Below are 22919 nucleotides of genomic sequence, written 5' to 3' on the forward strand. Positions count from 1 at the left end.
CAGGCACAGTGAGTATCTGTAGCCCTATATACAGCACAGTGAGTATCTGTAGCTCTATATACAGGCACAGTGAGTATCTGTAGCTCTATATACAGCACAGTGAGTATCTGTAGCCCTATATACAGCACAGTGAGTATCTGTAGCCCTATATACAGGCACAGTGAGTATCTGTAGCCCTATATACAGGCACAGTGAGTATCTGTAGCCCTATATACAGGCACAGTGAGTATCTTTAGCCCTATATACAGCACAGTGAGTATCTGTAGTTCTATATACAGGCACAGTGAGTATCTGTAGCTCTATATACAGCACAGTGAGTATCTGTAGTTCTATATACAGCACAGTGAGTATCTGTAGCTCTATATACAGGCACAGTGAGTATCTGTAGTTCTATATACAGCACAGTGAGTATCTGTAGCTCTATATACAGCACAGTGAGTATCTGTAGTTCTATATACAGCACAGTGAGTATCTGTAGTTCTATATACAGCACAGTGAGTATCTGTAGCCCTATATACAGGCACAGTGAGTATCTGTAGCTCTATATACAGGCACAGTGAGTATCTGTAGTTCTATATACAGCACAGTGAGTATCTTTAGTTCTATATACAGCACAGTGAGTATCTGTAGCCCTATATACAGGCACAGTGAGTATCTGTAGCCCTATATACAGGCACAGTGAGTATCTGTAGTTCTATATACAGCACAGTGAGTATCTGTAGTTCTATATACAGCACAGTGAGTATCTGTAGCTCTATATACAGCACAGTGAGTATCTGTAGCTCTATATACAGGCACAGTGAGTATCTGTAGCTCTATATACAGGCACAGTGAGTATCTGTAGCTCTATATACAGGCACAGTGAGTATCTGTAGTCCTATATACAGGCACAGTGAGTATCTGTAGCCCTATATACAGGCACAGTGAGTATCTGTAGCTCTATATACAGGCACAGTGAATATCTGTAACCCTATATACAGGCACAGTGAGTATCTGTAGCCCTATATACAGGCACAGTGAGTATCTGTAGTTCTATATACAGCACAGTGATTATCTGTAGCTCTATATACAGCACAGTGAGTATCTGTAGCTCTATATACAGCACAGTGAGTATCTGTAGCTCTATATACAGCACAGTGAGTATCTGTAGCTCTATATACAGGCACAGTGAGTATCTGTAGTCCTATATACAGGCACAGTGAGTATCTGTAGCCCTATATACAGGCACAGTGAGTATCTGTAGCTCTATATACAGGCACAGTGAGTATCTGTAGCTCTATATACAGGCACAGTGAGTATCTGTAGCTCTATATACAGGCACAGTGAGTATCTGTAGCTCTATATACAGGCACAGTGAGTATCTGTAGCCCTATATACAGGCACAGTGAGTATCTGTAGCCCTATATACAGGCACAGTGAGTATCTGTAGCTCTATATACAGGCACAGTGAGTATCTGTAGCTCTATATACAGCACAGTGAGTATCTGTAGCTCTATATACAGGCACAGTGAGTATCTGTAGCCCTATATACAGCACAGTGAGTATCTGTAGTCCTATATACAGCACAGTGAGTATCTGTAGCTCTATATACAGGCACAGTGAGTATCTGTAGCCCTATATACAGGCACAGTGAGTATCTGTAGCTCTATATACAGCACAGTGAGTATCTGTAGCTCTATATACAGCACAGTGAGTATCTGAAGCCCTATATACAGCACAGTGAGTATCTGTAGCTCTATATACAGGCACAGTGAGTATCTGTAGCCCTATATACAGGCACAGTGAGTATCTGTAGCTCTATATACAGCACAGTGAGTATCTGTAGCCCTATATACAGCACAGTGAGTATCTGTAGCTCTATATACAGCACAGTGAGTATCTGTAGCCCTATATACAGGCACAGTGAGTATCTGTAGTCCTATATACAGGCACAGTGAGTATCTGTAGCTCTATATACAGCACAGTGAGTATCTGTAGCTCTATATACAGCACAGTGAGTATCTGTAGGTCTATATACAGGCACAGTGAGTATCTGTAGCTCTATATACAGGCACAGTGAGTATCTGTAGGTCTATATACAGGCACAGTGAGTATCTGTAGCTCTATATACAGGCACAGTGAGTATCTGTAGCCCTATATACAGGCACAGTGAGTATCTGTAGCTCTATATACAGCACAGTGAGTATCTGTAGCTCTATATACAGGCACAGTGAGTATCTGTAGCTCTATATACAGCACAGTGAGTATCTGTAGCTCTATATACAGCACAGTGAGTATCTGTAGCTCTATATACAGCACAGTGAGTATCTGTAGCTCTATATACAGCACAGTGAGTATCTGTAGCTCTATATACAGGCCACTGACTGACTACAAAATTCTGTGGAAGCAGAGAAGCAATGTCTGACTTTCATTTGTTAATTTTCATAGATTTTTAATTTATTATTACTATTGTTAGATTCAGGTTATTTCTGTGACCATTGTGGGCTTTTCTTTCATTAAACGAGGGGCACCAACAATTTTGACCACGTGTGTACTACATATATCACATATTATATACTACACATACATCACATACTATATACTACACATATATCACATACTATATACTACACATATATCACATACTATATACTACACATATACAGTGAAGGAAATAAATATTTGATCCTTCTGGAAAACTACACTTAATACTTGGTGGCAAAACCCTTGTTCCCAGCACAGCAGTCAGAGGTTGTTTGTAGTTGATGATGAGGTTTGCGCACATGTCAGGAGGAGTTTTGGTCCACTCCTCTTTGCAGATCATCTCTAAATCATTTAGATTTTGAGGCTGTTGCTTGGTAACTCAGAGCTTCAACTCCCTACATAAGTTTTCTATGGGATTAACCCCTTTACCCCCGAGGGTGGTTTACCCATTAATGACCGGGCCAATTTTTACAATTCTGACCACTGTCACTTTATGAGATAATACCTCTGGAACGCTTCAACATATCCCCCTGATTCTGACATTGTTTTTTTCATGACTTATTATACTTCATGATAGTGGTAAAATTTCTTTGATATCAATTGCGTTTATTTGTGAAAAAATTGGAAATTTGGAGAAAATTTAGAAAATTTCCCAATTTTCAAAATTAGAATTTTTATTCCGTTAAATCAGAGAGCGATGTCACACAAAATCATTAATAAATAACATTTCCCACATGTCTACATTACATCAGCACAATTTTGGAACCAAACATTTTTTTATTAGTGCGCTAAAAGGGTTAAAAGTTGATCAGCGATTCCTCATTTTTCCAACAAAATTTACAAAACCATTTTTTTAGGGACTACATCACATTTGAAGTGACTTTGAGGGGTCTTTATGACAGAAAATACCCAAAAGTGACACCATTCTAAAAACTGCACCCCTCAAGGTGGTGCTCAAAACCACACTCAAGAAGTTTATTAACCCTTCAGGTGCTTCACAGGATTTTTTGGAATGGGGAAGAAAAAAATGAACATTTAACTTTTTTCACAAAAATGTTACTTTAGACCCCAATTTTTAAATTTTTGCAGGGGTAACAGGAAAAAATGGACCCCAAAATTTGTTGTGCAATTTCCACTGAGCATGCTGATACCCAATATGTGGGGAAAAAAACACTGCTTGGGTGCACGGCAGGGCTCAGAAGGGAAAGAGCGCCATTTGACTTTTTGAATGTAAAATTTGCTTGAATAATTAGCGGACGCCATGTTGTGGTTGGAGAGCCACTGATGTGCCTAAACAGTGGAAACCTCCCACAAGTGACACTATTTTGGAAACGAGACCCCTCAGGGAACTTATCTAGATGTATGGTGAGCACCTTGAATCCCCAGGTGCTTCACAGAAGTTTATAACATGGAGCCGTGAAAATAAAATTTTCACATTTTTCCCACAAAAATGTTTTTCAACCCCCAGTTTTGCATTTTCATAAGGGTAACAGGAGAAATTTCACCATGCAACTTGTTGTGAAATCTCTCCTGAGTAAGCCGATACCCCATATGTGGGTGAAAAACACTGTTTGGGTGCACGGCAGGGTTCGGAAGGGAAGGAGCGCCATTTGACTTTTTGGATGTAAAATTTGCTTGAATAATTAGCGGATGTGCCCCTAATGTGCCTAAACAGTGGAAAACCCCCACAAGTGACACCATTTTGGAAACTAGACCCTTCAGGGAACTTATCTAGATGTGTGGTGAGCACCCTGAACCCCCAGTTGCTTCACAGAAGTTTAGAACATGAAGCTGTGAAAATAAAAAAAATCTAACTTTTTCCACAAAAATTATCTTTTAGCCCCAATTTTTTTATTTTTACAAGGGTAAGAGGAGAAAATGGAACCTAAAAACTGTTGTGAAATCTCTCCTGAGTACGCCGATACCCCATATGTGGGGAAAATACACTGTTTGGGCGCACGTCAGGGTTCAGAAGGGAAGGAGCACTGTGTGACTTTTTGAACGCAAAATTGGCTGGAATCAAGAGCGGATGCCATGTCGCATTTCGGCAGCCCCTGATGTGCCTAAATAGTGGAAACCCCTCACAATTGACTCCATTTTGGAAACTAGATCCCTCAAGGATTTTATCAACGGCTATAGTGAACATTTTGAACCCAGAGGTACGACAGAATCTGATAACATTAGGTAACCATATTGAATAAGTTGTCATTAGTCTTGAGCGCAAGTGCTCGCTACTTGAGTTTGCATCGGGTACTCGGGTATGCACCAAGTATCGCAGGTGCTCGAGTGACATGCTCGAGTCTCTGCCCTGAATGTTTCATGGTTGTTAGACACCCAAAAAAAAAACATGCGGGGATCACTCGTGCATGGCAGGCGATCCCAGCAACGTTTTTTTTGGCCGCGAAGCATATGGGGCAGAGACTAGAACATGTCACTCGAACACCTTTGATACTCAGTGCATACCCCGAGCACCCGATGCAAACTCAAGTAGTGAGCACTTGTGCTCAACACTAGTAGTTATATTGTCATCATTTTTTTTTCTTTACTTTTGAAAAAATCCCAACCCTAACCCCAACCCTAATACAACCCCAACCCTAACCCCAACACTAACCCTAGCCCAACCCTAACCCAAACCCTAACCCTAGCCCAACCCTAACCCCAACTCTAACCCTAGCCCAACCCTAACCCAAGCCCTAACCCTAGCCCAACCCTAACCCCAACCCTAACCCTAGCTCAACCCTAACCCCAACCCTAATACAACCCTAACCCCAACCCTAACCCTAGCACAACCCTAACCATAGAGTTTATTTTTTTACACCGTTCTTCGTGTGGTATAAGTGATTAGACGACTTTATTATTCAAGTCGGTGTGATTAATACCAGAATCAGCTGACACCCGGCGGCAATCGCCCCGCACCACATGTGTGCGGGCGCGATCGCAGCGCGCGTAATAGTAAGTAGCTGGCCCTATAGGCCCAGGGCACAGCTACGTACTATTACTGACAAGGTTGGAAAGGGGTTAAGGGCTGGAGACTGGCTAGGCCACTCCATGACCTTACTGTGCTTCTTTTTGAGCCACTCCTTTGTTGCCTTGGCTGTATGTTTTGGGTCATTATTATGCTGGAAGACCCAGCCACGACCCATCTTCAATGCTCCTACTGAGGGTATGAGGTGGTTGGCCAAAATCTCGCGATACATGACCCCATCCATCTTCCCTTCAGTACGGTGCAGTAGTCATGTCCCCTTTGCAAAAAAGCACCCACAAAGTATAATGTTTCCCCCACCATGCTTCACGATTGGGACGATGTTCTTAGGGTTGTACTCATCCTTCTCCTTCCTCCAAACACAGCAAGTGGAGTTAATGCCAAAGAGGTAAATTTTTGTCTCATCTGACCACAGCACCTTCTCCCAATAACTTAGAATCATCCAGGTGTTCATTGGCAAACCTCAGACGGGCTGCACATGAGCCTTCTTGAGCGTGGGGACCTTGCGGGCACTGCAGGATTTTAATCCTTTAAGACGTAATGTGTTACCAATGGTTTTCTTGGGGACTGTGGTCCCAGCTGCCTTGAGATCATTAACAAGTTCCCCCGTGTAGTTTTAGGCTGATCTCCCCCCTTCCTCATGATGAAGGATACCCCACGAGGTGAGATTTGGTGCCCCAGATCGATGTCGATTGACAGTCATTTTGTATTTCTTCCATTTTCTTACTATTGCACCAACAGTCGTCTCCTTCTCACCCAGCGTCTTACTTAAGGTTTTGTAGCCCATTCCAGCTTTGTGCAGGTCTATGATCTTGTCCCTGACATCCTTGGAAAGCTCTTTGGTCTTGCCCATGTTGTAGAGGTTAAAGTCTGACTGATTATTTGAGTCTGTGGACAGGAGTCTTTTATACAGGTGACTATGTAAGACCGCTGTCTTTAATGCAGGTAAGCAGTTGATTAGGAACATCTAACTGGTCTGTAGGAGCCAGAACTCATAATGGTTTGTAGGGGATCAAATACTTATTTCTCACTACAAAATGCAAAAAAAAAATTTAATTTATACAATGTGATTTTCTTGATATTTTGGGATATTCTATCTCTCAATGTTAAAATTAACCGACCCTTAAACTTATAGACTGATCATGTCTTTATCAGTAGGGCAAACTTACAAAAACAGCAAGGGATCAAACACTTATTTGCTTAACTGTATCACATACTACATACAGTACTATATCACACACATTGCACATACATCATATCTATATCACAAACCGTTATGTATAAATGTTTTAGGCAGATGTGGAAAAAATGTTGAAAAGAAAGAAAGTTATGAAAACTAAATGTGTTAATAGTTTATTTTGATCAATTAATAAAATGTAAAGTAACTGAAGAAAATAGAAATGTAAATCCCATCAGTATCTGGGGACCGCCCGTCGTCTCCATCATCAGTATCTGGTGACCGCCCGTCGCCTCCATCATCAGTATCTGGTGACCGCCCGCCGCCACCATCATCAGTGTCTGGTGACTGCCCGTCGCCTCCATCATCAGTATCTGGTGACCACCCGTCACCTTCATCATCAGTATCTGGTGACTGCCCGTCGCCTCCATCATCAGTATCTGGTGATCGCCCGTCGCCTCCATCATCAGTATCTGGGGACCGCCCGTCGTCTCCATCATCAGTATCTGGTGACCGCCTGTCGCCTCCATTATCAGTATCTGGTGACCGCCCGTCGCCTCCATCATCAGTATCTGGTGACCGCCCGTCATCTCCATCATCAGTATGTGGGGACCGCCCGTCGTCTCCATCATCAGTATCTGGTGACCGCCCGTCGTCTCCATCATCAGTATCTGGCATCGCCCATCGCCTCCATCATCAGTATCTGGTGACCGCCCGTCACCTCCATCATCAGTATCTGGTGACCGCCCGTCGTCTCCATCATCAGTATCTGGGATCGCCCATCACCTCCATCATCAGTATCTGGTGACCGCCCGTCACCTCCATCATCAGTATCTGGTGACTGCACGTCGCCATCATCATCAGTATCTGGTGACCGCCCGTCGTCTCCATCATCAGTATCTGGTGACCGCCCGTCGTCTCCATCATCAGTATCTGGTGACCGCCCATCGTCTCCATCATCAGTATCTGGTGACCGCCCGTCGTCTCCATCATCAGTATCTGGTGACCGCCCATCGCCTCCATCATCAGTATCTGGTGACCGCCCATCGCCTCCATCATCAGTATCTGGTGACCCCCCGTCACCTCCATCATCAGTATCTGGTGACCGCCCATCGCCTCCATCATCAGTGTCTGGTGACCGCCCGTCGTCTCCACCATCAGTATCTGGTGACCGCCCGTCGTCTCCATCATCAGTATCTGGTGACCGCCCATCGCCTCCATCATCAGTATCTGGTGACCGCCCATCGCCTCCATCATCAGTATCTGGTGACCGCCCGTCGCCTCCTTCATCAGTATCTGGTGACCGCCCATCGCCTCCATCATCAGTATCTGGTGACTGCCCGTCGCCTCCATCATCAGTATCTGGTGACCGCCCGTCGCCTCCATCATCAGTATCTGGTGACCGCCCGTCGCCTCCATCATCAGTGTCTGGTGACTGCCCATCGCCTCCATCATCAGTATCTGGTGACCGCCCGGGTGGTCACCAGATACTGATGATGGAGGAGACGATCGGTCACCAGATACTGATGATGGAGGCGATGGGCAGTCACCAGACACTGATGATGGAGGCGACGGGCGGTCACCAGACAGTGATGATGGAGGCGACGGGCGGTCACCAGATACTGATGATGGAGGCGACGGGCGGTCACCAGATACTGATGATGGAGACGACGGGTGGTCACCAGATACTGATGATGGAGACGACGGGCGGTCACCAGATACTGATGATGGAGACGACGGGCGGTCACCAGATACTGATGATGGAGACAACGGGTGGTCACCAGATACTGATGATGGAGACGACGGGTGGTCACCAGATACTGATGATGGAGGTGACTGGCGGTCACCAGATACTGATGATGGAGGTGACGGGCGGTCACCAGATACTGATGATGGAGGCGACGGACGGTCACCAGATACTGATGATGGAGGTGACGGGCGGTCACCAGATACTGATGATGGAGGAGACGATCGGTCACCAGATACTGATGATGGAGGCGACGGGCGGTCACCAGATACTGATGATGGAGGTGACGGGCGGTCACCAGATACTGATGATGGAGGTGACGGGCGGTCACCAGATACTGATGATGGAGAGACGGGCGGTCACCAGATACTGATGATGGAGGAGACGATCGGTCACCAGCTACTGATGATGGAGGAGACGATCGGTCACCAGATACTGATGATGGAGGTGACGGGCGGGCACCAGATACTGATGATGGAGGTGACGGGCGGTCACCAGATACTGATGATGGAGGTGACGGGCGGGCACCAGATACTGATGATGGAGGTGACGGGCGGTCACCAGATACTGATGATGGAGGAGACGATCGGTCACCAGATACTGATGATGGAGGAGACGATCGGTCACCAGATACTGATGATGGAGGAGACGGGCGGTCACCAGATACTGATGATGGAGGTGACGGGCGGTCACCAGATACTGATGATGGAGGTGACGGGCGGTCACCAGATACTGATGATGGAGGTGACGGGCGGTCACCAGATACTGATGATGGAGGTGACGGGCGGTCACCAGATACTGATGATGGAGGTGACGGGCAGTCACCAGATACTGATGATGGAGGAGACGGGCGGTCACCAGATACTGATGATGGAGGGGACGGGCGGTCACCAGATACTGATGATGGAGGAGACGGGCGGTCACCAGATACTGATGATGGAGGTGACGGGCGGGCACCAGATACTGATGATGGAGGTGACGGGCGGTCACCAGATACTGATGATGGAGGCGATGGGCGGTCACCAGATACTGATGAAGGAGGCGACGGGCGGTCACCAGATACTGATGATGGAGGAGACGGGCAGTCGCCGGATACTGATGATGGAGGTGACGGGCGGGCAAAAGATACTGATGGGATTTTCATTTCTCTTGATTCATTTTGCATTTTGTTCATTGATACAAATATACTATTAACGCTTCTGGTTTTGATAACTTTCTTGTGCAGCGTTTCTTTCACTCCTGCCTAAGACTTTTGCATAGTGCAGTATATCCCATATATATCATACATACATGACATATACCATGAATATAATATGTGCCACGCCCACAGTTTCTGGAAGTACCTGGAAGCTTCCTGCTGGGGGTTGTAGTCTAGCAGTTGACCTTTCTGACTTGTTGTTGCCATTGGTTTCCTCTTCATTGATCTGGGACGATTATTTGCTGTTCTCTTCCTGCTGTAATCTGCAGATAATAAACTCTCAGATTTTATGGGATTATGTGCAATTATCACAATCTTTGTATTCTGCTCATTAGTGCAATTTACAGGCAGCGATCACCCAGCTTTCCTGGTCTCTGCTATTGTACGTGTTACCTAGTTGTCCTCATATAATAGGAATATCCTGCTCCCATATCCACGTTATCGCTTGTACAACTTGTCACTTTGTATAAATCGATTGCTCCATTAACAACTTTACATTTATGAAGCCAAAGTCCAAAAAATATGCAATAAACACAGCACAAACAGCGAGGAGAAAAGAGCAATGTACAGAAATAGTACAGAGGCTGCCGTAATCATGACAGAGGGGCTTAAATGTCAGCGGTCAATACATCACTATGGACAGATGTGGGGGCACCATTTGTGTGCACAGTGGTTAGGTGTGGACAGTGTGTGGCCCCCCGTGTCTGCTCCATAGCAGTACTACTAGGGCACCATTTATAAGGATCACTGCTGTGATTTTGCTGCTATTTCGACACTTTTCCATATTTTTCTGTTCTACTCTTCGAAAAAAAATGGTGGATAAGAAGCTGCACAGGGATTTTCCCAGGGGCCCCCATATACCGATCTGTGGCGAGGACATAAAACCGGACATGAGCAGCCGTCTGATCTCTCCTGGGGACATGTCATATACATCAAGAAAACTTCTGTAACTTTCTAATATAATTTACTCAATTTTCTCAAAGTTTTCTAGATCACTGCGTGCTGTCAGTGAATGGAAACAATCGTCACAAAAAAATCAGATCATTTTTCATTTTCCATTACATTCACAGAGAAATCTAGTATGTGTTAGCCATTAAAATGTCAAGAAGACACAATCTCCGGGAACCTGTAAGGCTACGTGCCCATGATCAGGAATAGCAGCTCACCTGCGCTGCGTCCAAAATGCTGCGTTCTACAGTACAAGCACAGTGGATGGATTTATAGAAATCCCGTGCCCACTGTGCTTGTTCTTGATGGTGTGTAAACTCACCGGCGGCGCAGCTTTACGAGCCGCAGCGTGTCAATTTCTGTAGTGGAGACACAAGTCTCCGCTGCAGATTTTGACCGATTGAATGTCAGTACATGCAGTGGATCCGCATGTACTGACAAAAGAAGTGCGGCATTTGAAAGCAGCAAAAATACGCTGCGTCCAAAGCACTGCTGGTTCCTGATCTTGGGGACGTACCCTAAGACAATAATACCCACTGCCCGACGCACGGTCTGACTACACAAATTAGAGGACATGACATAATAATAACCACGTCACCCATGTACATAAGAGAAACAAGGGAACACCAAGCGCAATAGGGTCTTATCCGATGGACAATTTTGCATAGGTGGGGGTAAGCTGCTCACATTTTGGGGTTGTTAAACCCACAATCAATGATTGACAGCTGCTGCAGTACCCTCAGGCCGGGAGATCCCACCATATAAAGCAAGTAGTGGGAGGATAGGAGAAGTAGTCTGCGCTGCTGATATAATTCAAGAATCCAGACGTCGTAGTATAAGATTGACCACGATGTTTATTCTCAACGCGTTTCGAACTTGGACCAACTCCTTCATCAGGAGTAACCACAATATTGATAACAGTCACCCCTCCCCCGCTAAAGTGCTGCAATCGTGCGTCAATATAATACAAGGCTGGTTATGGCTGATCCTCCTGATCCTGATCCCTTTGTAGAGTCATGGACACATTAGTGATTCCATCCAGAGGCTGAGACTCATCCAGACCTCATTGTTTTCACAGTTGAGGATTTGTTACAATTGTATCCAGTGTAGACAATGTACTCTGGGTGCACACATCAGCTGCACAAATCTCTCTCCAGTCCTGATGTTTTGTTACAATGTACCAGTGCAGGTAAATGTATCAGTCTGGTTCAGGCTGCTGAGGATTGTCCAGACAGGATACAGATGTAACTAAATTCTCTTTTTTGTTAGCAGCAGGTGGATTTCTAGGCCAAAGTGATGAGGAAAACTGGAGAAAAATGAAGACGACAAATGAATCTGCAGAGCCCGGATGATGGAAGATGTTCCAAACGTGCCAGGAAGAGACACGAAAAACTCCGTGAACAGCGGCGCGGATCGCAGCTTCTGTTATAAATAACAACGTCCTTATTAATAAAAGCCAATATGATAAACTGCACCACGAGAGGCTGCAATCTTCTGCAATGTGGTGCAACGTTCTGCTCGTCCTGTGACTTTCTTTTATAGTTTATAATGCTCGTCAGTGTTGTGCAATGTTCTTCACTGTCATGTAATGTTTTGTAGTGTCATGCGATGTTCTGCAGTGTAGTGTCCTGCAATGATCGTTAGTGTCTTGCAATGTTCTGCTCAGCCTGAAACATTATTCAATAATCTGCAATGTTCTGCAGTGCCATGTAATGTCCTGCTCATCCTGAAACATTCTTTAATAGCCTCCAATGTGCGGCAGTGTTGTGCAATGCTCTGCAGTGTTGTGCAATGCTCTGCAGTAATGTTCTGCAGTACTGTGCAGTGTTGTGCAATGATCTTTAGTGGCTTGCAATGTTCTGCTCATCCTGAAACATTCTTGAATATTCTGCAATGTTCTGCAGGGTCCTGCAATGCTCTGACATGTTCTACCATCCTCCCACTGTCAAATGAAAGAAATATTGACTACAAACAAGTGGAAATCACACATTAAAGAAAAAGTCTATAAGCGGCGGTTCTGCTGGATGTATGGAGACATTCGGGGCCTCGGTAATTCCAGCCGTCTGCGCTGCTCCCTGGGACAAAAAGCAGAAATAATGATTGTGGGAGAAAAAAGGCTCTGATTACACAGTGGAGAGAAAAACGCTGCGGATACATGTAATGGCAACCATAAGAGACTTATCCGAGGCCAAAACAACTCCAGGAGACGAGAAAATGAGAAATAGTGAAGAATAAATGTAATAAATGATAAATGTTATAATAAGTGATAGTGAATCTAAGTATCATTATCTGCAGAGAAACATCTGTAGACACAAAACATCCAAAATATAAAAATGTCATGAAATCACAGAATAAAGAGCTTGTGTGGATCATCAGTGACATTTCATGCCCGGATTGGGGTCCTCACATAGAGGGGTGTTCAGCTTTTCGAGCTGTGTAACATGTTCAGAAGCTGCAGCCACTGGAATGGGGAGATCCAGGTAAGAAGAGCACTGCTGGTGGCCACACCTCATCCCTAAATTAGGAGGAAACGTCGTCCCCATGGCGGTCCCCAGGAAATGAAAGAATATTCCCATCAAAGGAAAACACATTTTGCTTCAGAATAACGTTGACATTTGCCAAAATGAAAATCTGTTTGGAGGGCAGAGGGGTGTCCTGACAGGCGACTGAGATGGCCTCCCTTATCATGGGTCTTATCGCCCATTTGATGTCCCCGACCAGCGGATGTTTTGAGGTTTCACAATGATGCCAGATATTTTTGGACATTCTGGGTGACTGTTTTAATCTTTATGGAATTTCGGGGGGGGATAATATATAGTGTGCTGGGGATTTTATACTGACAAATCCGCCATTTGTAGACACTTTTTTAATCAGATCATGATACACCTTATACGCGTTGTTGGGTTTGTGTGTGAGAATGGAATAGTCTCCATCCAACACTATCCTCATTGCTCCGGTGAAATGGGCAGTGCGGTCTGTATACCGGCCCCCAGTCCACTCCCCTATTTACTGTCAGTCTTATCTGTGCCAGACCTCTTCCTTTGTAAGGTTCCTCAGGCCTTTCTGGGGGCCTGATGTGTTAATACCCCTGAAAGTTGAAGATGTAAGTTGTAGAGTAACTGGAAGCTCCATGAGACAATAGAAATTACATCGGAAACAGTTCCGTGTTATCTGTACAATCCTCAACATAGAAATGACAGCAGCAAGAAGGAGAAGTGGTGGATGATGGAGATCACTGGTGACACCGGACAGAGACGTCACCGATCTGCATATGGTGAAGAAACGGAAACAACTTTATCCAAACCTCTGGATTCTCCAGTCCAGAGTCTGAGCTTTGTGCAGAAATCCCGGCACCTCCATCCTCGGCTGCTGTCAAAGAGATCATTAATGGTCGTAGGAGGAAGGAAATAATGCAGCTCCTGTGTGATCACCGACCAATGATGTCCCTGATGTGCTCAATGGAGACAAGTCCGGAGACGCTGCTGGCAGCTCCTGTGTGATCACCGACTAATGACGTCCCTGATGTGCTCAATGGAGACAAGTCCGGAGACGCTGCCGGCAGCTCCTGTGTAATCACCGACCAATGACGTCCCCGATGTGCTCGATGGAGACAAGTCCGGAGACGCTGCAGGCAGCTCCTGTATACTCACCGACCAATGATGTCCCCAATGTGCTCGATGGAGACAAGTCCGGAGACGCTGCCGGCAGCTCCTGTGTAATCACCGACCAATGATGTCCCCAATGTGCTCAATGGAGACAAGTCCGGAGACGCTGCCGGGCAGCTCCTGTGTAATCACCGACCAATGACGTCCCCGATGTGCTCGATGGAGACAAGTCCGGAGACGCTGCCGGCAGCTCCTTTGTAATCACCGACCAATGATGTCCCCAATGTGCTCGATGGAGACAAGTCCGGAGACGCTGCCGGCAGCTCCTGTGTAATCACCGACCAATGATGTCCCCAATGTGCTCGATGGAGACAAGTCCGGAGACGCTGCCGGCAGCTCCTGTGTGATCACCGACCAGTGATGTCCCCGATGTGCTGGATGGAGACAAGTCCGAAGACACTGCCGGCAGCTCCTGTGTAATCACCGACCAATGATGTCCCCAATGTGCTCGATGGAGACAAGTCCGGAGACGCTGCCGGCAGCTCCTGTGTAATCACCGACCAATGATGTCCCCAATGTGCTCGATGGAGACAAGTCCGGAGACGCTGCCGGCAGCTCCTGTGTGATCACCGACCAGTGATGTCCCCGATGTGCTGGATGGAGACAAGTCCGAAGACACTGCCGGCAGCTCCTGTGTAATCACCGACCAATGATGTCCCCAATGTGCTCGATGGAGACAAGTCCGGAGACGCTGCCGGCAGCTCCTGTGTAATCACCGACCAATGACGTCCCCGATGTGCTCGATGGAGACAAGTCCGGAGACGCTGCAGGCAGCTCCTGTATACTCACCGACCAATGATGTCCCCAATGTGCTCGATGGAGACAAGTCCGGAGACGCTGCTGGCAGCTCCTGTGTAATCACCGACCAATGATGTCCCCAATGTGCTCGATGGAGACAAGTCCGGAGACGCTGCCGGCAGCTCCTGTGTAATCACCGACCAATGATGTCCCCAATGTGCTCGATGGAGACAAGTCCGGAGACGCTGCCGGCAGCTCCTGTGTAATCACCGACCAATGACGTCCCCGATGTGCTCGATGGAGACAAGTCCGGAGACGCTGCCGGCAGCTCCTGTGTAATCACCAACCAATGATGTCCCCAATGTGCTCGATGGAGACAAGTCCGGAGACGCTGCCGGCAGCTCCTGTGTGATCACCGACCAGTGATGTCTCCGATGTGCTGGATGGAGACAAGTCCGAAGACACTGCCGGCAGCTCCTGTGTAATCACCGACCAATGATGTCCCCAATGTGCTCGATGGAGACAAGTCCGGAGACGCTGCCGGCAGCTCCTGTGTAATCACCGACCAATGATGTCCCCAATGTGCTCGATGGAGACAAGTCCGGAGACGCTGCCGGCAGCTCCTGTGTGATCACCGACCAGTGATGTCCCCGATGTGCTGGATGGAGACAAGTCCGAAGACACTGCCGGCAGCTCCTGTGTAATCACCGACCAATGATGTCCCCAATGTGCTCGATGGAGACAAGTCCGGAGACGCTGCCGGCAGCTCCTGTGTAATCACCGACCAATGACGTCCCCGATGTGCTCGATGGAGACAAGTCCGGAGACGCTGCCGGCAGCTCCTGTGTAATCACAGACCAATGATGTCCCCAATGTGCTCGATGGAGACAAGTCCGGAGACGCTGCCGGCAGCTCCTGTGTAATCACCGACCAATGATGTCCCCAATATGCTCGATGGAGACAAGTCCGGAGATGCTGCTGGCAGCTCCTGTGTGATCACCGACCAGTGACGTCCCTGATGTGCTGGATGGAGATAAGTCCGAAGACACTGCAGCTACGGGAGCAGGTTTAAGCCACACAGACGGCTCACAGTAGGACGAGGAACAGGCGGCCTGGGGTTGTCGTGGTTGGGTATAAATATGGGGATGTGTGATTACTTGTATGTACGTCTTTTGAAACTGATGATGCTTGATCGAAATACGTCAGTCATGTGACAATGGACGACCTTTATTACTGAAGTACTGGATACCTGCACATTGAGAAAAGAAATGCAGCAGCCGCTCCTCATTACTAATGATCATCTCTCTATATTCGGTGCTTACATTCGATGATGTCCTGCTCACTCCCTCTAGGTGTCCATACATCAGTTTTATGAGACAGAGCATCATTTTGTGACAGATAATGTCATTTTATGGTACAGAATTTAGTTTTGTGAGATCATTAATATATTTTATGTCTACAACTTCCATAGAAATGTACAATCAGCGCTGTAAGGCTTCGTTCAGACAGAGGCTTTTTAAGGTGGTCAAAAACAATGAGATTTCAAGTGGAAACCGCTCAAAGAATCGCTCCTTCTCTGGGGAGGGATTGGAGTTTTTCATTTCCTGAAGGGGTATTGGAGGAGTTTCTAATCCATTTTGGAAGGTTGTTTTCCAGAAGCATTTTTTGCAGCCTTCTGATTGGACAGAGACTGGCTTGGAGTGATTTTCATCATAATTTGCTTCCTAGAAATAATTGCACTTTTTTCCCACAATGCATTTTTCAAAACCAGAAGTAGAAAAACGTGCACTAAACCTCCGTGTGCACGTACCCTAAACCTCCGTGTGCACGTACCCTAAACCTCCGTGTGCACATACCCTAAACCTCCGTGTGCACGTACCCTAAACCTCCGTGTGCACATACCCTAAACCTCAGTGTCCACATACCCTAAACCTCAGTGTACACATACCCTACACCTCAGTGTGCACATACCCTAAACCTCAGTGTACACATACCCTACACCTCAGTGTGCACATACCCTAAACCTCAGTGTGCACATACCCTACACCTCAGTGAACGCATACCCTAAACCTCAGTGTGCGCATACCCTAAACCTCAGTGTACACATACCCTAAACCTCAGTGTGCGCATACCCTACACCTCAGTGTGCACATACCCTAAACCTCAGTGTACACATAACCTACACCTCAGTGTGCACATACCCTAAACCTCCGTGTGCACATACCCTAAACCTCAGTGTGCACATACCCTAAACCTCAGTGTGCACATACCCTAAACCTCAGTGTGCACATACCCTACACCTCAGTGTGCACATACCCTAAACCTCAGTGTGCGCATACCCTAAACCTCCGTGTGCACATACCCTAAACCTCCGTGTGCACATACCCTACACCTCAGTGTGCACATACCCTAAACCTCAGTGTACACATACCCTACACCTCAGTGAACGCATACCCTAAACCTCAGTGTGCGCATACCCTAAACCTCCGTGTGCACATACCCTAAACCTCCGTGTGCACATACCCTACACCTCAGTGTGCACATACCCTAAACCTCAGTGTACACATACCCTACACCTCAGTGTGCACATACCCTAAACCTCCGTGTGCACATACCCTACACCTCAGTGTGCACATACCCTAAACCTCAGTGTGCACATACCCTAAACCTCAGTGTGCACATACCCTACACCTCAGTGTGCACATACCCTAAACCTCAGTGTACACATACCCTACACCTCAGTGTGCACATACCCTACACCTCAGTGTGCACATACCCTAAACCTCAGTGTGCACATACCCTACACCTCAGTGTACACATACCCTACACCTCAGTGAACGCATACCCTAAACCTCAGTGTGCGCATACCCTAAACCTCAGTGTACGCATACCCTAAACCTCAGTGTGCGCATACCCTACACCTCAGTGTGCGCATACCCTACACCTCAGTGTGCACATACCCTACACCTAAGTGTGCACATACCCTACACCTCAGTGTGTACATACCCTAAACCTCAGTGTACACATACCCTAAACCTCAGTGTGCACATACCCTAAACCTCAGTGTGCACATACCCTAAACCTCAGTGTGCACATACCCTAAACCTCCGTGTGCACATACCCTAAACCTCAGTGTACACACACCCTAAACCTCAGTGTGCACATACCCTACACCTCAGTGTGCACATACCCTAAACCTCAGTGTGCACATACCCTAAACCTCAGTGTACACATACCCTACACCTCAGTGTACACATACCCTAAACCTCAGTGTGCACATACCCTAAACCTCAGTGTGCACATACCCTAAACCTCAGTGTGCACATACCCTAAACCTCAGTGTACACACACCCTAAACCTCAGTGTACACACACCCTAAACCTCAGTGTGCATATACCCTACACCTCAGTGTCCACATACCCTACACCTCAGTGTGCACATACCCTAAACCTCAGTGTACACATACCCTACACCTCAGTGTGCACATACCCTACACCTCAGTGTGCACATACCGTACACCTCAGTGTGCACATACCCTACACCTCAGTGTGCACATACCCTAAACCTCAGTGTACACATACCCCACACCTCAGTGTGCACATACCCTAAACCTCAGTGTGCACATACCCTAAACCTCAGTGTGCACATACCCTACACCTCAGTGTGCACATACCCTAAACCTCAGTGTGCACATACCCTAAACCTCAGTGTGCACATACCCTAAACCTCAGTGTGCACATACCCTAAACCTCAGTGTGCACATACCCTAAACCTCAGTGTGCACATACCCTAAACCTCAGTGTGCACATACCCTAAACCTCAGTGTACACACACCCTAAACCTCAGTGTGCACATACCCTACACCTCAGTGTGCACATACCCTAAACCTCAGTGTGCACATACCCTAAACCTCAGTGTACACATACCCTAAACCTCAGTGTACACACACCCTAAACCTCAGTGTACACACACCCTAAACCTCAGTGTGCACATACCCTACACCTCAGTGTACACACACCCTAAACCTCAGTGTGCACATACCCTACACCTCAGTGTGCACATACCCTAAACCTCAGTGTGCACATACCCTAAACCTCAGTGTACACATACCCTAAACCTCAGTGTACACACACCCTAAACCTCAGTGTGCACATACCCTAAACCTCAGTGTACACACACCCTAAACCTCAGTGTACACACACCCTAAACCTCAGTGTGCACATACCCTACACCTCAGTGTACACACACCCTAAACCTCAGTGTGCACATACCCTAAACCTCAGTGTACACACACCCTAAACCTCAGTGTACACACACCCTAAACCTCAGTGTACACACACCCTAAACCTCAGTGTGCACATACCCTAAACCTCAGTGTACACACACCCTAAACCTCAGTGTACACACACCCTAAACCTCAGTGTGCACATACCCTACACCTCAGTGTACACACACCCTAAACCTCAGTGTACACACACCCTAAACCTCAGTGTGCACATACCCTACACCTCAGTGTACACACACCCTAAACCTCAGTGTGCACATACCCTAAACCTCAGTGTACACATACCCTAAACCTCAGTGTACACACACCCTAAACCTCAGTGTACACACACCCTAAACCTCAGTGTACACACACCCTAAACCTCAGTGTGCACATACCCTAAACCTCAGTGTACACACACCCTAAACCTCAGTGTACACACCCCCTAAACCTCAGTGTGCACATACCCTACACCTCAGTGTACACACACCCTAAACCTCAGTGTGCACATACCCTAAACCTCAGTGTACACATACCCTAAACCTCAGTGTGCGCATACCCTACACCTCAGTGTGCACATACCCTAAACCTCAGTGTGCACACACCCTAAACCTCAGTGTACACATACCCTAAACCTCAGTGTGCGCATACCCTACACCTCAGTGTGCACATACCCTAAACCTCAGTGTGCACACACCCTAAACCTCAGTGTACACACACCCTAAACCTCAGTGTGCACATACCCTAAATCTCTGTGTACACACACCCTAAACCTCAGTGTGCGCATACCCTAAACCTCAGTGTACACACACCCTAAACCTCAGTGTGCGCATACCCGAAACCTCAGTGTGCACATACCCTAAACCTCAGTGTGCACATACCCTAAACCTCAGTGTACACACACCCTAAACCTCAGTGTACACACACCCTAAACCTCAGTGTGCACATACCCTACACCTCAGTGTGCACATACCCTAAATCTCAGTGTACACACACCCTAAACCTCAGTGTACACACACCCTAAACCTCAGTGTACACACACCCTAAACCTCAGTGTGCGCATACCCTAAACCTCAGTGTGCACATACCCTAAACCTCAGTGTGCACATACCCTAAACCTCAGTGTGCACATACCCTAAACCTCAGTGTACACACACCCTAAACCTCAGTATGCACATACCCTACACCTCAGTGTACACACACCCTAAACCTCAGTGTGCACATACCCTAAACCTCAGTGTACACATACCCTAAACCTCAGTGTACACACACCCTAAACCTCAGTGTACACACACCCTAAACCTCAGTGTGCACATACCCTACACCTCAGTGTGCACATACCCTAAACCTCAGTGTACACACACCCTAAACCTCAGTGTGCGCATACCCTAAACCTCAGTGTGCACATACCCTAAACCTCAGTGTGCACATACCCTAAACCTCAGTGTACACACACCCTAAACCTCAGTGTGCGCATACCCTAAACCTCAGTGTGCACATACCCTAAACCTCAGTGTGCACATACCCTACACCTCAGTGTGCACATACCCTACACCTCAGTGTACACACACCCTAAACCTCAGTGTGCACATACCCCACACCTCAGTGTGCACATACCCTACACCTCAGTGTGCACATACCCTACACCTCAGTGTGCACATACCCTACACCTCAGTGTGCACATACCCTAAACCTCAGTGTGCACATACCCTAAACCTCAGTGTGCACATACCCCACACCTCAGTGTGCACATACCCCACACCTCAGTGTGCACATACCCCACACCTCAGTGTGCACATACCCTAAACCTCAGTGTGCACATACCCTACACCTCAGTGTGCACATACCCTAAACCTCAGTGTGCACATACCCTAAACCTCAGTGTGCACATACCCTAAACCTCAGTGTGCACATACCCTAAACCTCAGTGTGCACATACCCTACACCTCAGTGTGCACATACCCTAAACCTCAGTGTGCACATACCCCACACCTCAGTGTGCACATACCCTAAACCTCAGTGTGCACATACCCTAAACCTCAGTGTGCACATACCCTAAACCTCAGTGTGCACATACCCTAAACCTCAGTGTGCACATACCCTACACCTCAGTGTGCACATACCCTAAACCTCAGTGTGCACATACCCTAAACCTCAGTGTGCACATACCCTACACCTCAGTGTGCACATACCCTACACCTCAGTGTGCACATACCCTAAACCTCAGTGTGCACATACCCTAAACCTCAGTGTGCACATACCCTACACCTCAGTGTGCACATACCCTAAACCTCAGTGTGCACATACCCTAAACCTCAGTGTGCACATACCCTAAACCTCAGTGTGCACATACCCTAAACCTCAGTGTGCACATACCCTACACCTCAGTGTGCACGTAGCCTAAGATCCGCTGTGCCTTTAAGATGATAATCCGCTCCATCTATTGCAGCAATCACAGACATGTAGAATACAGTAATCGCAGGCTGTTATACGCCGCCCTCCTGACCTCGGGAGAAAGTGCGCACGCATTGTAAACGTGGATATCGGAGGTATACAGCGAGATTGGCAGAGCTTTCTGGGAATTGTATTTTCTGACCTGTGATCTCTGAACCCGATAATCCGGGGTTATTATTGTTGATGGTATTGATGTCGTGTGCGAGCGCCTCCATTACGCACGTAATAATATGGGCCGGCAATGTGGCAGGTTATTAGCACTGATAACGCAGACGCCGGATACATACGTTACTGAGGTCAATGTAATATACTAACCAAACATTATGGGATATTCTGTCAAAATGTGACCTAGAAAAGTGGAGTGCAAAAGTATTCACCCCCTTCCTTATGTTGTCAGGACTGCAGCCGCGTCCTGATCTCTTTACTTGTCATGTCCGATCTCTCTTTGCACGGACTCTGCTCAGCTTGGGCTTATACATCTTGCAGCTGCAGTGTAAAGAATGGGGGATGAGTGCCAAGCTCAAATTTTAGACTCCAACAGACGTTGAACAATTTAAAGGGATTGTCCAGTTTCAGGAAAGTTGGCCCCATAAATCTGAATCATAACTAAAACAATAATCTCAGTAGTAATTCGCACTCGCCAGGACCAGCGCCGTCTCCTGTCGCTGCTGCGGTCTCATTGTTTAGTCTGCAGCGGTGATAACACGTCAGCAGCACGTGTCACCGCTGTAGCCAATCACTGAGCTGAGGCGATGCACTGCAGTGTGATGGGGCGATGTTCTGCAGATGTCAGATATACGGCGCTCCTGATCTCAGGATATACGGTGCTCCTGATCTCGGGATATAGGGCGCTCCTGATCTCAGGATATACGGTGCTCCTGATCTCAGGATATACGGCGCTCCGGATCTCGGGATATACGGCGCTCCTGATCTCGGGATATACGGCGCTCCCGATCTCGGGATATAGGGTTCTCCCGATCTCGGGATATAGGGCGCTCCCGATCTCGGGATATACTGCGCTCCCGATCTCGGGGTATAAGTCGCTCCCGATCTCGGGGTATAAGTCGCTCCCGATCTCGGGATATACGGCGCTCCTGATCTCGGGATATACGCCGCTCCGGATCTCGGGATATACGGCGCTCCTGATCTCGGGATATAGGGCGCTCCTGATCTCGGGATATAGGGCGCTCCTGATCTCGGGATATACGGCGCTCCCGATCTCGGGATATAGGACGCTCCCGTTCTCGAAATATACTGCGCTCCCGATCTCCAGATATACGGC

General features: G+C 47.3%; 1 long non-coding RNA gene across 1 annotated transcript in view; it reads right to left on the reverse strand.

The window, feature by feature from the left end:
- Window positions 1–5328: 5328 nt before the first annotated feature.
- LOC141160909 (uncharacterized) overlaps window positions 5329–22919 on the reverse strand; it is a 35069-nt gene continuing 17478 nt past the window's right edge. Inside the window, exons 2-3 of the long non-coding RNA XR_012250567.1 lie at window positions 9714–9831; window positions 5329–6476 (exon numbers count right to left, since the gene is read on the reverse strand). This is a non-coding gene — a long non-coding RNA (uncharacterized lncRNA). The remainder of the gene's footprint in view (window positions 6477–9713; window positions 9832–22919) is intronic.

Source organism: Phyllobates terribilis, unplaced genomic scaffold (assembly GCF_046119375.1).
Source record: "Phyllobates terribilis strain yellow unplaced genomic scaffold, ASM4611937v1 Scaffold_9__5_contigs__length_417890890, whole genome shotgun sequence".
Taxonomy (NCBI): Eukaryota; Metazoa; Chordata; class Amphibia; order Anura; family Dendrobatidae; genus Phyllobates; species Phyllobates terribilis.